The sequence below is a fragment of the Polyodon spathula genome, chromosome 10 (genome assembly GCF_017654505.1).
Source record: "Polyodon spathula isolate WHYD16114869_AA chromosome 10, ASM1765450v1, whole genome shotgun sequence".
Lineage (NCBI taxonomy): Eukaryota > Metazoa > Chordata > Actinopteri > Acipenseriformes > Polyodontidae > Polyodon > Polyodon spathula.
In genome coordinates, this window is record NC_054543.1 from 3,130,293 (window position 1) to 3,143,806 (window position 13,514).

At 38.3% G+C, this 13,514-nt stretch overlaps 1 protein-coding gene across 3 annotated transcripts in view; it reads right to left on the minus strand.

The window, feature by feature from the left end:
- Positions 1-13,514, minus strand: part of LOC121321910 (metal transporter CNNM2-like) — a 46,659-nt gene that overhangs the window by 11,632 nt on the left and 21,513 nt on the right. The window lies entirely within an intron of this gene.

The window sequence follows — 13,514 nt, forward strand, 5'->3', positions numbered from 1 at the left end:
ATGTATTAACACCAGAGTAAAGGACACTTTGTTTCTAAACCACTTTACCCTTAGTAATACAGGCAACACTGCACGAAAGCAGTCTGAATCAGATGCAGTTAATTCAAATACATTCTCTATTAAAAACGTTATTATATAATTATATTTCATATACATTAACTGATATCCACAGTACAAATCGATTAATTGTGAAAATTTGGACACATGACAAAAAAAGAAATGTTCTTCAGAAATCCCAGAAGTTTCCCCATCTGCTTTCCCAGGACCCACAGTAATCCGTTTAAACCCTCCTTGTGAATGCTGTCTGTCAAAACGTTAAAACAAATTATTTTCCTATTCTCAGCTTGTGATCATTTAAAGGGAATTTTCCAGAGCAGGGGCTAATATTAGACTCGAAATGAAGTTTCCATTCCACTTGGGTGCTATTCTCACCAAAGTAACGGCTGCGTAATCTGATTGTCTTGGAGCTACCCGTTTAAATGCAGATAGGCATAGTTTAAATACCAACCCCCCTGGACTCTGGATTTTATCTGTAGGGACTTACACCAAGCCTAGTCCTCAAAACCACATTGCCAAGATACTCAATGTCAGCAACTCATGTACTCAAGATTCAGTGCAGTCATGCACACGTTGGAACCCCATATTAACAGGTGAAGACACAGTTCTCAGTTTTGCAGCAAAAAAAACAAATAAATTGATAACACAAACATAATGTTCAAATATATAATATATATATATATATATATATATATATATATATATATATTATATATTATATATATATACACACACACACACACACAGAAATGTAATTGTAAAGAACACCACAATAATGAGCTTTGATGTAACACCTACAAAGGCATTTCAAGAAACCGTCAATCTTGTAAATCTAAAGCAATGCTAGTGGAAAAACAATGGTTAAGACATTTGAACTTTGTATGTATATTCTTTAAACGGTGTTGGTATCTAGAGTTGCCCCAGGTTTAGACAATTGAATAGACCCCATTATCTACTGTAGTTTGTTGATAGGCAAAAAATATATATTTCACATCCTGTAAAGGAGGACTGATCACACCCTGGAAAAATAACCCCCGATTTGAAGAAGTGTTGGCACAGTGACCATGTGGGTGGAGAAGAGGTACGTCAGCCCCTGCCGCCTTCACTATGCATCCCTGTACTCGCAGCACTTTGTTGTGGTCTGGGTAAAGAGTTCAAAGTTAATGTATTTTGTGTTTGCTTCAGTAAATACATTAAGTGTTCCAGTAATTCTGCCAGCGTGGGGAATGTCAGTAAGTCTGCAGAAGTCAAGTGTTCCCATGAACATTAATAGCTGCTCATTAAAATAAAATCTTAAAAGCAAATCAGTGATTGTGCGTTCCTGTGCTACAGAATACCATGCAGGGACAGTCAGTCAGGTGGGCTCTCGTGACAGTCTCTCTCCTGCTTTCTTGTTTTCACTCTTTTACATCCATTCTTACTAACTGCACTTTGTTTTGCTGTGGCTGCATCAACACCTTGGAGAACGAAGAGAAAACAGGACACAGCTCTCTAATCATAGCCGGTGTGCCACCACCGCAGAATGACCCACCTGCCGTACACTCCACAGTAGTGCTGGGGCGATTATCGAACATTCAATGACACCGCGATAAAAATGTTCAACGATACTTATTTGTTATAATACCACATTCAATTGGTTATCCCGGTTAAAAATCCCATTATCGTCCCAACACTACTCCAGCGTATAGCTGAAAGAAGTTGTTTTGTTTTGTTTTTTGTTTTTTTTACTTTTGTTTTGCAACAAACATCTAATTGCTTCTATGCAGCAAAGAGGCATTGCACCACATTGTGGAAATAGTGCTGGCAGTCCATATACTGTACAGCAGGGAACTTGCAGAGACAATCCTCTCCACTCATAAGACAGTTCCTTCAGCTGTGGCCAGCCTGTCTCCTGACACTCAGCTCTCTTTGTAGTAAACAGTGAATGCTGGCACGGGTGGGAAGGCTCCAGATGGCAGGACAGTCACGCAGTGTTACCTAGCAAGGAACTTAAGGTGATAAGCCCTGGTATGAAGCCAGTGCGCATCATGCAGTGGAAAGCATTGAGTTGGGACACTTTAACTGGGATCTTACTAAACTGGAGTAAGAAACAGGGGTAGATCAGGGAGCTCCTAGCATTAAATCAGAGACCGGTTAATGTTCCACTACTGTTTTAAAATAACCTGGAGGAACAGTGGATGAATTCTTATACAAGCAGAGCAGATTTAACACAGGTCTCAGTTGCAGTACATCTTTATGAAGTCCGAGAACATGGCATGAAAAGCCTAAGCAATCACACAGCTCTTTTGAGTGGCAAGTGTATAACCCTAATGGAGATTTACTGAATTTATTGTCCAGTACTGTTAAAAAACAATGTGAAAGTGTCATTGACTTTAATCAATTAAAGATTAATCAAGGATAGCTAGGGTGAACTTTTGGTATTGCATTTATTGAAATGCTTTAACTCCTCATTATAACAGTGACTACATACTTTCCATTTTCCCACAAATTAGATTTAAAAAAAAATCAGACTCATGTCCTTCGATACCAAAAATATTTCAAACAAAAACATGCAGTGGCTAATAATAGCTCAGCTGCTACTACTTTTACATTTCTCTCTCTTTCAGATGGAGTGGAAATTATCTGTTCTAGTGTTTGAGAGCCCAGTGACCCGCCGACAGCCCTGTGCGCTGGAGACAGAGACAGCAGCCCTGGGAACAGAAGCCAGCGTCTTCCACCTCGAGCACAGGACCAAGCAATCAGGAGGTCAAAAAGAGTTGGAAATAGAAGCAGCGAAGGCCAGCGGTACTGTACCTGCTTTGAATTAACTTTCAGAAAAAAATCATCCTTTCTGGAATGTACATGACAAATGTTGTCATTAGTAGCAGATTTTTTTTTATCTCCCCACTCCATATTCTAAATTTATCTTAATTCAGTTTAAAATGATAAAGACAGAAAATTCCACTACTGATCCAGGAGCTGCACTGAAAGACAGCAGTGAGGTTGGAGGCTTTCACTTATCTCTCCCAGCAGATGTTGCTATTAGGCTGGGGAGCATTGTCCTGAGACAAGACAGAATATGGGGGAGAAACTGGTCCTTAACACAAAAAGTAAAAATACACACAATGCACTGGCATTAAATTCAACTAAAAAATTGAAAACAAATGTGTGGTTTGCTTGGAATCAAAGCTAGTGCACTTACTGAAACTACATGTGACATAATGGGCACTTGCTTATCAGAACTTGATACTCAAATCACTTTCTAAAACTATATATATAGTATTGCTTCTTAAAGACAGATGTTTCTAGTAATCTCTTTACAATACACCTGCAAAAGGATTTAAGCTTTGTACACACTGAATCAGTTAGATTTGCTTATTGCGCTGCACAGCTCCATTAAAAACTGTATTAACACTCTCAGCAACAGACTTTCTTAGTTGGAGTTGTGCCTTCCAGCAATGTGCAAATGTGCCTCAGCTCAGAGCAGGGCTGGTGTTGGCTCTGCAAAGTAATATAAAATCAGCTGCATTTGCCAAATGATGCAAAAAATGTTTTAAAGCTGGTTACTGTGATCCACACAAGACATTGCAGTGCCTACAGTGCCAGATAATATACTTTTGACTCCGGTCTCAAAACTGCTCCTGCGGTCAATCACTGCATCTGTCTGGTAACCCGTAGGCTGATTTTTTCTAGACTGCATTGCACTGTAGACAGTATCCTAAATTATAAAAAATGCTTGATGGACACAATAAGTGTGAAATCTACTAAATCCAAAATTCAGTCCAAGTCCCAGTTTCAACCCAGGCTATTCTCATCTGCTGCTGTGGCCCATCACATGGTGCTTGAGAAATTCTCATAAATTTTTCTGAGGCTGCAAGTTGCACTTTTCCACCATTCCCAGCTTATTTCAGGAATGCCATTTTCCAGAGTGGAATCCCTATAAATAGTCTACAAGGCTCCAGGGCTGTGCCTGTGATGGTCTGCAATGTTTTACTGAATGTATTTTTAAAATAGAAAATAATAAGTGATGGGAAACTCATGTGACCCTTCAAATGGCATGCAGGTCTTCAAAGAGACTGTTAAAAAAGTATACTTTAGACAAAACACTAAATAAGGTCAAACACTGGAGCAGAGACAGTTTTGAGAAAAACAATGATGATGGATTATTTCTTGTGAATGGTACATGAGATCATGCTGCTTTAAACCCACCAAAGACAACACCCAAAAAAGTTGAATAAGTAACAAATGAGCTCTCCCATGTTCTCATATACCAACAATGAATTGCAGCATTCTCTCCTCCAGTATTGAGCAATATAATATTGGAGACATTTGCCCATTCACCTTTGTGTAAAAAGGAAAGACTGGCTTGTCTAAGTGTTCTGGAATTATCCTGACTGTCTACCATTTCTTAGAGATTAAACTCCACGCAGTGTTCAAAAGGAATCAGCATGCTGGTAAAAATGTTACTTCATCAATCAGAGTGCATGTGGCTTGACTAGCCACCAGGGGCAATAATAATAATAATATAAAAATCTAACAATAATAATATTATCTTTATATAGCACCTTTCATAGTGGACCACCATCATATAGCGCTTTACAGAGGTAGGCTGTGAACTGTGAATTACATGCAGAGTCACTTACACTAGAACATTGATTTAACATCTCATCCACAGTATGGAGAACAAGGAGGTTAAGTGACTTGCTCAGGGTCACAGTGTCAATCAGTGGCTGGCTCATTTTACATCCCCTTTGAATTTTAAGAAATTACTCTAGGTACCTGTACAATGTATGCAGTCCCAAGTTCGTCTGTAACTACTATACTGTCTTAAATAGACCACACTGATGATCTGCTAAGATGAAGCATAGCTACTGTGGTGACCATAGCACGTATGTGATCATAAATTAACAGAAGAAAATATTAGGAATACAACAAAACGGATCAGTTTTTGATTAAACATGGTACAGAAATGTTAGCACAACTACAGCAGTTTTTCAGTTGTACATTTTCTTCTCTTTAACATTAGCCAGCTGCTTTGCTTGTCACCATGTATTTATGTGTAAAAATAAAATATGGAATTTAAAGACACCCTGTACGGACATTCATTCAGTAACTTGTCTCATTCAGTTAAAATAATACAAGATCTGTCTCAGTGCATATTAATAAAAGGATGATTAATCATGCCTTCAAGCCAAATTAGATGAGCACTGTAACGTACTGCACAGTGGTTTCGCATGATCTCAAAAGTCAGCTAATTTCATTTGTTGACAACATTAAGGCACAAAACGTATTTTTGTAGGCAGCCTTGAATGCTTGATAACACTGATTTTACAAGTGCAAGAGCCAGTGTGCTTTCACTGAGTTACCCAGGCTGTAATACAAGGCTCCACTGCTATAGTACTTCATTAAAATACAGCAAACATCCCAGGGATCAGATGGAGTTCCTGCATTTACACGTTCATTAACAATGCCTGAAGTGTACATAGGGGCTGATTTAGAACCTGTGTGCAAGACCTGCTGTACTCTGTTGTTATTTATTTTTAAAGTTTCCATTGGCCTCCGTGTTTTCCAGCAGTTTAGCCTCATTTTGTTGTAATTATGCTGATCAGGACCTGCACATGGAAAAAGCTGCAGCTAAGTTGTTCCATTCACAGGCACTATGCTTGACAGTGCTTACGCCAGGACACATGTGTTTTTTTTTTTTTTCAGCCCCTTCAGAATATGACTGGCCATTCACAGATTTTCTTTTCCCCTCATTTTGATCTAATACAGCCTGTCACACTCCAGCTGCTGTCAGTCAGTGCTGGCTAATACAGTGCTGACCTACCTATTCACTAGCACTGCATGCTTACTGTAGCACACAGGGCACACCTGTGAACGCGTTGCGTCTCCGGATATTCACTGCTCTGCTATATGGGTCATCTTCCTTGACAAATAAAAGAAAGTACTTGCTTCTTGATAGAACCCTGAAGATACAGCCTAATGTTCAGCACCAAACTAAGCATGCACATGGAGGTCTGGGATCTTTAAAAACACTGGGATTAGGGTTAACTGGGGTCTTAACTGTAATTTAATACTTTACAGTGTGTGTGTGTGTGTGTGTGTGTGTATATATATATATATATATATATAAACACACATACATACATTTTCAATAGTATATAAAAAAAAATCCTACCTTCGTTGAAGTGTGTTGATACTCTAAGTAACACTGAAACTAGGCTCAGATGACTAGAGTACGGCACATAGCTCTGTCTTACAGCCCTACTGTAACCTGATACAATGTTGTTGCTGATCTCCGGTCTAGAAATTATTTCTGTACACCAGTAACAGCATAATAAACTTGTCACTACAATATAATTAATTCCAGCAAACAGATATACACACAGAAAAAATACAAAACATATCACTCTTCCACTGCGTCATCCCCTCTTTCACAAACAGGCCTTCTGTGCAACATACTGTATTCGTAGCCTAAAGGCTACCCTACACAATTCAATCCTTAACTCAAGCATTAGATGCTACGTTTTGGAAATATCCGAACTGAAGCTACCCCTGCATCTTTTCATGTCTGTTCCTAAAACTTGAAGAATCTGGTAAACCCCAAGAAGCATGTTTGCGGGTGCAGATTTGTAACGTGGGGACTGTTCAGATAAACTGCAAGGAATATCCAACCACTGAATTAGAAACATTTCCACTACCGTTTGTTTGTACTGTAGAGGAGTATAAACAGCTACACAGCACTGGTCCTGGTTACAGTGTTACAGATGTTGCTTTTCATGCCATTAAAGAGGCAGATTTCTCAATTGCAGCTCTATTTTAGGTCAACTCAATAATGTACGAACACTTAGAGGCCAGCAGACTTACCGTGCCAGCAGCCATTCATACTGTGCAAGCTTTATTTCTATTACGGTAATTGAAACAACTTCAGCACAACACACATCATGCTATGCGCAGCTGTTTTAATGGTTATGGCAGCATTAACAATGCAGTCATGTTTCACACTGACTATATATTTCAGTAACTCAGTCCTGATGAATATACAGCAGAACGCTCTTTGGTCACTCAGAGCAGCCCCTTTTCTCATCTAGTCAATGCAAATATGGTAGCAGATGGATGTGGGTATTGGCATGTTATGCTAAGAGTGTATGTTCTGAAGGATCTGGATCACCTTGCAATTACTGTAATTGTTATTTAAATGCAGATAATAATGGAATCAAGACACTGATATGTTAGTAGGGTGTAAGGTCAGAACCACTGACCGGACAGCAAAAGTCTGTTTCCTGCGAATCTTGCTTACTCATTGTTCATTGCAGTTTGGGTATTTCCATTATTGCAGAGCCAGTCCACTATGCAAAGGTTTTAATTTTTTTTTATTAATATTATTATTAATATTATTATTATCGGTCCGTTAAGTTTGAGAGCTACACTGAAATGTAATCTGTGTTATTTTGCCATTCGCTGCTTAGCGGGATCCAATTACCAAGCATTTATTATTTAAAACACACACACACACACAGCCCCCCCACCACCCCACTCGCTGCAGGCAGTGTAATACACTAGACTGTCAACAATACATGCTATTGGATAACAAAATTGCATAAAAGGACACAACTACAAAAGAATGGGGTCAACAGAGACCACTGAATTTTATTTTGGTTTAAAACTGATCATGACTGTAGGATTGTGTGCAGCTTTAAGTAGCTGACAGTAAGCCAAGGCACTGCACTGCTCTGCTTCTCTACGGCAGAATTTCCAATTTCACAAGGGGAAAGCAAGAGATTCGAATGAAAAAAACACTCCTGCTTCAAAAGTGTGGTAAATAAAACACACGGAAAACTATTTTTGGTAGAGTTGCGCATGGTCTTATTTTTCTAAATCTTTTACATTTGGGCACAGTTTGTGCACAGTGTCAATGATAATATAGATAGACTGTTTAACATTTTGGCTTCTGACTCTGTTGGGCCATAAGATACATAACACAAACTGATCTGATACTGTAAAGCCATAAATATTTGAGTCCAAAATATTTGCTGAATCACACCTATAAAACCTATTTTGGTCCAGAAATGTTGCTGACATGTTGCAATATACAAAGTATGTATTAGTGGAATTTGATCTTTGTGCCAAAAATGTTTGTGAAGATTCCAGTTATGTGTAGAAGGAAGTACTACATCATGTATTACTACAGTTATAGTGACTATCTACATGTGACCTCTACAGTGAACACGTCACGCCACACTGCATGCAGGCATAAAGAGCACCACGGTTGGAGATTTTTTAGATTTTTGTTTTTATTTAAATCTATTATTTATTTTTTTAAATATGGATTTTTTTTTTTTCTAGTTCTGTAGTTGTAGCTCTACAGTACCTCCAAACTGTAAATTTAAGGATGCTGGAAATGGTGGTTTGTGAACAGTTACACACCAAACTAAATGACTCAATCTAAATGTGATCTGCAATATGTGAACTACAAGAATTTAGTGGTGGAGTACGCCAGAGAAAAATCCCCCTCTCATCCCAGTCGTTCTTTTCCTTTACTTTTCTTTCTTTGATTTCCTCTTTCTGTCAGTCCAAACACATGCAGTTGTTACTTAAGACTACTTTGCTTTTTATAGTGTGTTCAATTATTAAAGCTCCTGATTGCACCACTAAATAAACCTGGTTTCAGTAGGTCTTAACACAGTGCTCAATTGTCTATTTGGGACCCCATTGCATCGCTTCAGCGAAAAATGTTAATGATATAGTGGGGCAAGACATGTCTTCAGAATACAATATAGTATTTATTTTTTTTTCCCGTCTTCGCTCCATTTATGCGCCACAGAATCGGAGGAAAGCATTGTTCACACTTGCACTCGCATTTGCACTGTGATCAGAATACTGCCCTAAGAGTTTTAGTTTATAGACAGTAAGAGTTTACAATATTTGTGTTGTTTTTACAAACATACTTTTCATGTCTTTTCCTTGAGAAACTATATAAAAATCGGTAGCAAATGAAAAAAAGGCTTAAAATCAATGATTTTTTTTTTAAATCAACTTGATTTAAATCAGCCAACTCTGAAGGACACATTCTGGAATATAACTAATTCCAGCCTAATTACTGACGTATACAGTGTTTGGCATGATAAGAATTAAGTTATGTACTAAAAAGGCTGAAAAGCTTACATTGTAGTATCATTAGGGGGCCTCCTGAAAAGGGGCAGATCAGTATCACAATGCATGATATTTGGAAAAAGAACCAGGTCAATGTATTAGGATTTAGATCAGGAACCATCAGTGACCACGCACTAGCCGTACTGCAGTCTTTAAGCTTTTGTTTTTCATAATAAAATGTAAAATAACTTCCACATTTAACTGTTTTGTTGCCAAACACGACTTTTCTTTAAAAAAAATAAATAAATAATTGCATTACCTTTACGAAACTAAAGTATAGCCCAACACACATAACCAGTCAGCCATGTTATATTATAAGAACAATGCGCACCAAATATTACATCGGTTGTAGAGTACAGTATTAATCTTAAGGGTTAATTAAAAGTAAACTAATGAACCCATTTCTGTTACTGAGAAGGATATTGTAGTCAGGTCACCCATTACCACAACACATGCCTGGTCTGCTGCTAAAAGCCACAATTAAGTTTCCCGACAGTGCTCCGTAATGCAGAAGTGTCTTCTGATATTGAAACCAATGACTCTGTACCACGCTGACCTATATTTAGAGAAAATCTTGTCAAATGAAAATGGTTGGCATTAATAATGAACAACTGCCTTGATTGTTTGTGGTGATTAAATAATCTTTGAGCAGCCAGGGGATTTCAACTCACAGCACCCAGCTGCTTTGAAACTAATCCTACTTCTTTGAAATTCTATGGAATGTGGCAGGGCTCTATAACGGAAGCAATAAGGCACGGCAGGGTGTGTGACGTACTCTAATATCATCACGCCCCAGGTGTGTTGCAAGCCAAGAGATGAACCGGAGTGAAAATTCCTCTGTTTTTTTTTTTTTTTTTTTTTTTTAAGGCTATTGGCATATGAATATCTACACGTGCCAACCCATGGTTATATGCTGTAATATCAACACTTCTACCTGTTTTGACCAATCAAGATAGAGTATTGATAAATACAGAATACTTTAACTGACATGGACCCCTACAGACATCCAGTCCATTGCTGTGTCTGAACTGGCTGTGCTCCATAAAAAGATCTGAACCGATAAGGGCATCCAGTCGAGCTCTCAGGCTGTGATTGGCTGACTCGGCAGTTGTGGGTACAGGACTGGTTGCTTTCATCTGTACAAAATATTGATTGAGTGGTTTTGGTGGATAATAAAACACATTTTGACCAATTATGTCTTTGTTTATTATTTGCTGTCCAACAGCTTTGATTAAGGAAAGTCAAAATGAAAGAGCTGGCATCTGAGTGGATTGATTTTAAGTTTGATTCACAGTTGATGCTGTGAATTTCCAGCTGGCATCTGCCGTCTGATAGAAACCCACTGGAAGCTGACTGGCTGATGGTACTCAATTATTTTCTAACGGCCTTTAAAAGAAAAAGAAGATCTCATAATATGGGTGTGGAAGAAAAAGAACAATTTGACTGCAGGCTCCCAATTATTCCCATGACATCCATACAGCACAATCAACCACAGCAGCTGCTTTAAGTTAAATATACAGCACAGTAAATTAATTTACAATTTGCAGCTGTGTGTGGGATTTTCATGTGAACACCCTCCAAACTCTGTCTTTGCAACTTCCTAGGAGTCCACTTACTTGTGATTCAGCATTTCATCCTCTGAAAAGTGCAATACAAGTTGAATTGTTTGTTGTTTTAAAACAAACATCTGTAGGGGGAGCAGCTGCTGGTTCACTGATACCTCTTTACCTCAGACGGATGGTCTGGCATTCTCCTCTAGAATCTTCTGATACAATATAGAATTCATGGTTGTGTCAATGATGGCAAGCTGTCCGGGTCCTGAGGCAGCAAAGCAGCTCCAAACCATCACACTCCCACCACCATGCTTGACGGTTGGGATGAGGTTTTTCTGTTCGAACACAGTGTTTGGTTTTTGCCAAACATAACGTTTCTCATTGAGGACAAAAGGTTCTACCTTTGACTCGTCTGTCCAGAGAACATTATTCCAGGAGTCTTGTGGATTATCTATGTGTTTTCTGGCAAACTTCAGACGGGCAGCAATGTTCTTTTTAGAGAGCAGTGGTTTCCTCCTGGCTTTCCTTCCATGCACACCATTCTTGTTCAGTCTTTTCTGATAGTTGACTCATGAACACTCACACTAGCCAAGGTGAGTGTTGCCTGCAGACCCTTGGATGTTACAATAGGGTTCTTTGTGACTTCCTTGATGATTTTTTCTGGTTTGTTCTTGGAGAGACTTTGGTAGGACGACCGCTCCTGGGTAGAGTGACTGTGGTCTTCAACTTTCTCCATTTGTATACTATCTGTCTGACAGTGGATTAGTGGAGACCCAAATTCCTTAGAAATGGTTTTGTAACCCTTTCTAGACTGATGAGCATCAACAACTCTTTTCTGAAGTCCTCAGAGATTTCTTTTGACGATGTCATGACGTATTTTCACACACCTGTATGATGAAGCCCAAACTCACTAAGTTTCTGATCTTTATGTAGTGTGGGGCCTCATAAACTCACCCTGGAAAGCTACCTAATTATTTGAACACCCAATTCAAATTATCTCCTTAATTGAGCTGATAAAACCAGGGGTGCACTTACTTTTTCACATACCCTAAATCTTAATTACTCATTGTCTGTCTAATTCATAAATCATTTTGTTTCAAAAGACATGGAATTGGTTAATATAAATCCTATTGGATATTAAAGAAAAGGTTTTGATTCAAGAAGGCTATCATGGTAAAACTATGGAATTTCCATAATTATCAGTGGGGTTCACAAACTTTTTCTCGGCAATGTACATGGTGGAAACTGAACAAAAACAAATAAATAAATAGGCTACAACCCTTAAATTGAAAATCAGGTGCTTTAACTCTCGACAGTGGGTACACATCATTACCTTTCCTTTTTCTCAGGAGCCCTACTTATCCAAAAGAATCACACAAGAGGAAGATAACGCTGTCTTCACCAGCAACATGCCAAACTGTGATCTTTTTCCTATCCATGTCTGATTGCTTTAAACTTGTGTATCCATTAACTATGTTAGGACAATTCAGATTGAACTTTACTTCATAAGGGAAATCTCTCAGCCACGTGTATGAAAAGCAACATTTTAATAAATAAATAAATACTATCATTTATCTATCTTTTGCAGCAGATTGACAGTTTCTGTCATTTCCCATTTTCTGTACTGACCGTCTCGCGTTGAGATCTTACTACTTTTCTCTTGTGTTAAACCCTAACACTCAGAACAGACTCCAATTTCAGGATTAAATCTCGGAGCTGTACTGTGCTTGAGAAACCAGCAGGGTCTCAAAGCTACTGCTAGACAGTTGTTGTCTTGCCTAGCACTTCAAAAGTAGTGCCAAATTCTTATCTGCCACTCACTGACTAATTATTTCAACTAATTGAACAGTTTGCTATAAAATTACATTAGCTGCTTCAGAGGACCTATAAGGAAGCTTCAAACGGGGGCTCGGTGAAATAAAAAGGCAAGCTGCTGGAAGTGACGCTCGCAATAAAAGCGAGGACATATAATATCATACAAGCTTCCCAGATGTCAGTCAGTTTCTCTTCATCTCTGTTGGACTGGAAGAAAAACAAAATAAAATGATATCTAGATCAGCTGTTTCCAGTCTGTGTGAACATGTGACATAAGCGCAGGGACTTGGCCACGGTCCTTCTCACCAGAGGTACAAGCCAAGCCCATATAGTGTTTGACACTTTAACCTACAGAGTCCTGGATTCTCCTGGACTGACATGCAATAAAGATGGCCTGTTCTTTAATATACAGTTTTACAGTGTATGGAAGAAGGTAGTGTTTTTTATGATTATTTTTATTTATTCATTTTTTTTTATTTTTAAAAGGAATCCTCCTCAACCCACAACATTGACTCAGCAATAATACAATGGTACAGGATTTTCGCATTTACAGAGAAAGACTCAGAAACCAAACCTGCTCGTCTAGGCAGATTTTAATGCCAGTGCACTCACTTCCCAGCTCAGGGGAACTACAGTACAACCGTATATTATATATATATATATATATATATATATATATATATATATATATATATATATATATATATATATTTCATTTGTTTTGACAAAAATGCTGCTTAACAACTGAATTAACAGACCAGTAGGAAGTGGGAATGGTTCTGTGTACTGTAGCTTAGCATTTGATCTGTTTTTTTCCCCCCTTCTGCAAAACAACAAGATATTCTCTCTTTTTAGCAGAACATGTCTTGTTTTTAGATTCTGTTTTTTAACTAGAAGGACACTGGTGTAATGTTTTGAACCACCAATCTAGAAGATGTGGTTTGTCTATTATTGGAA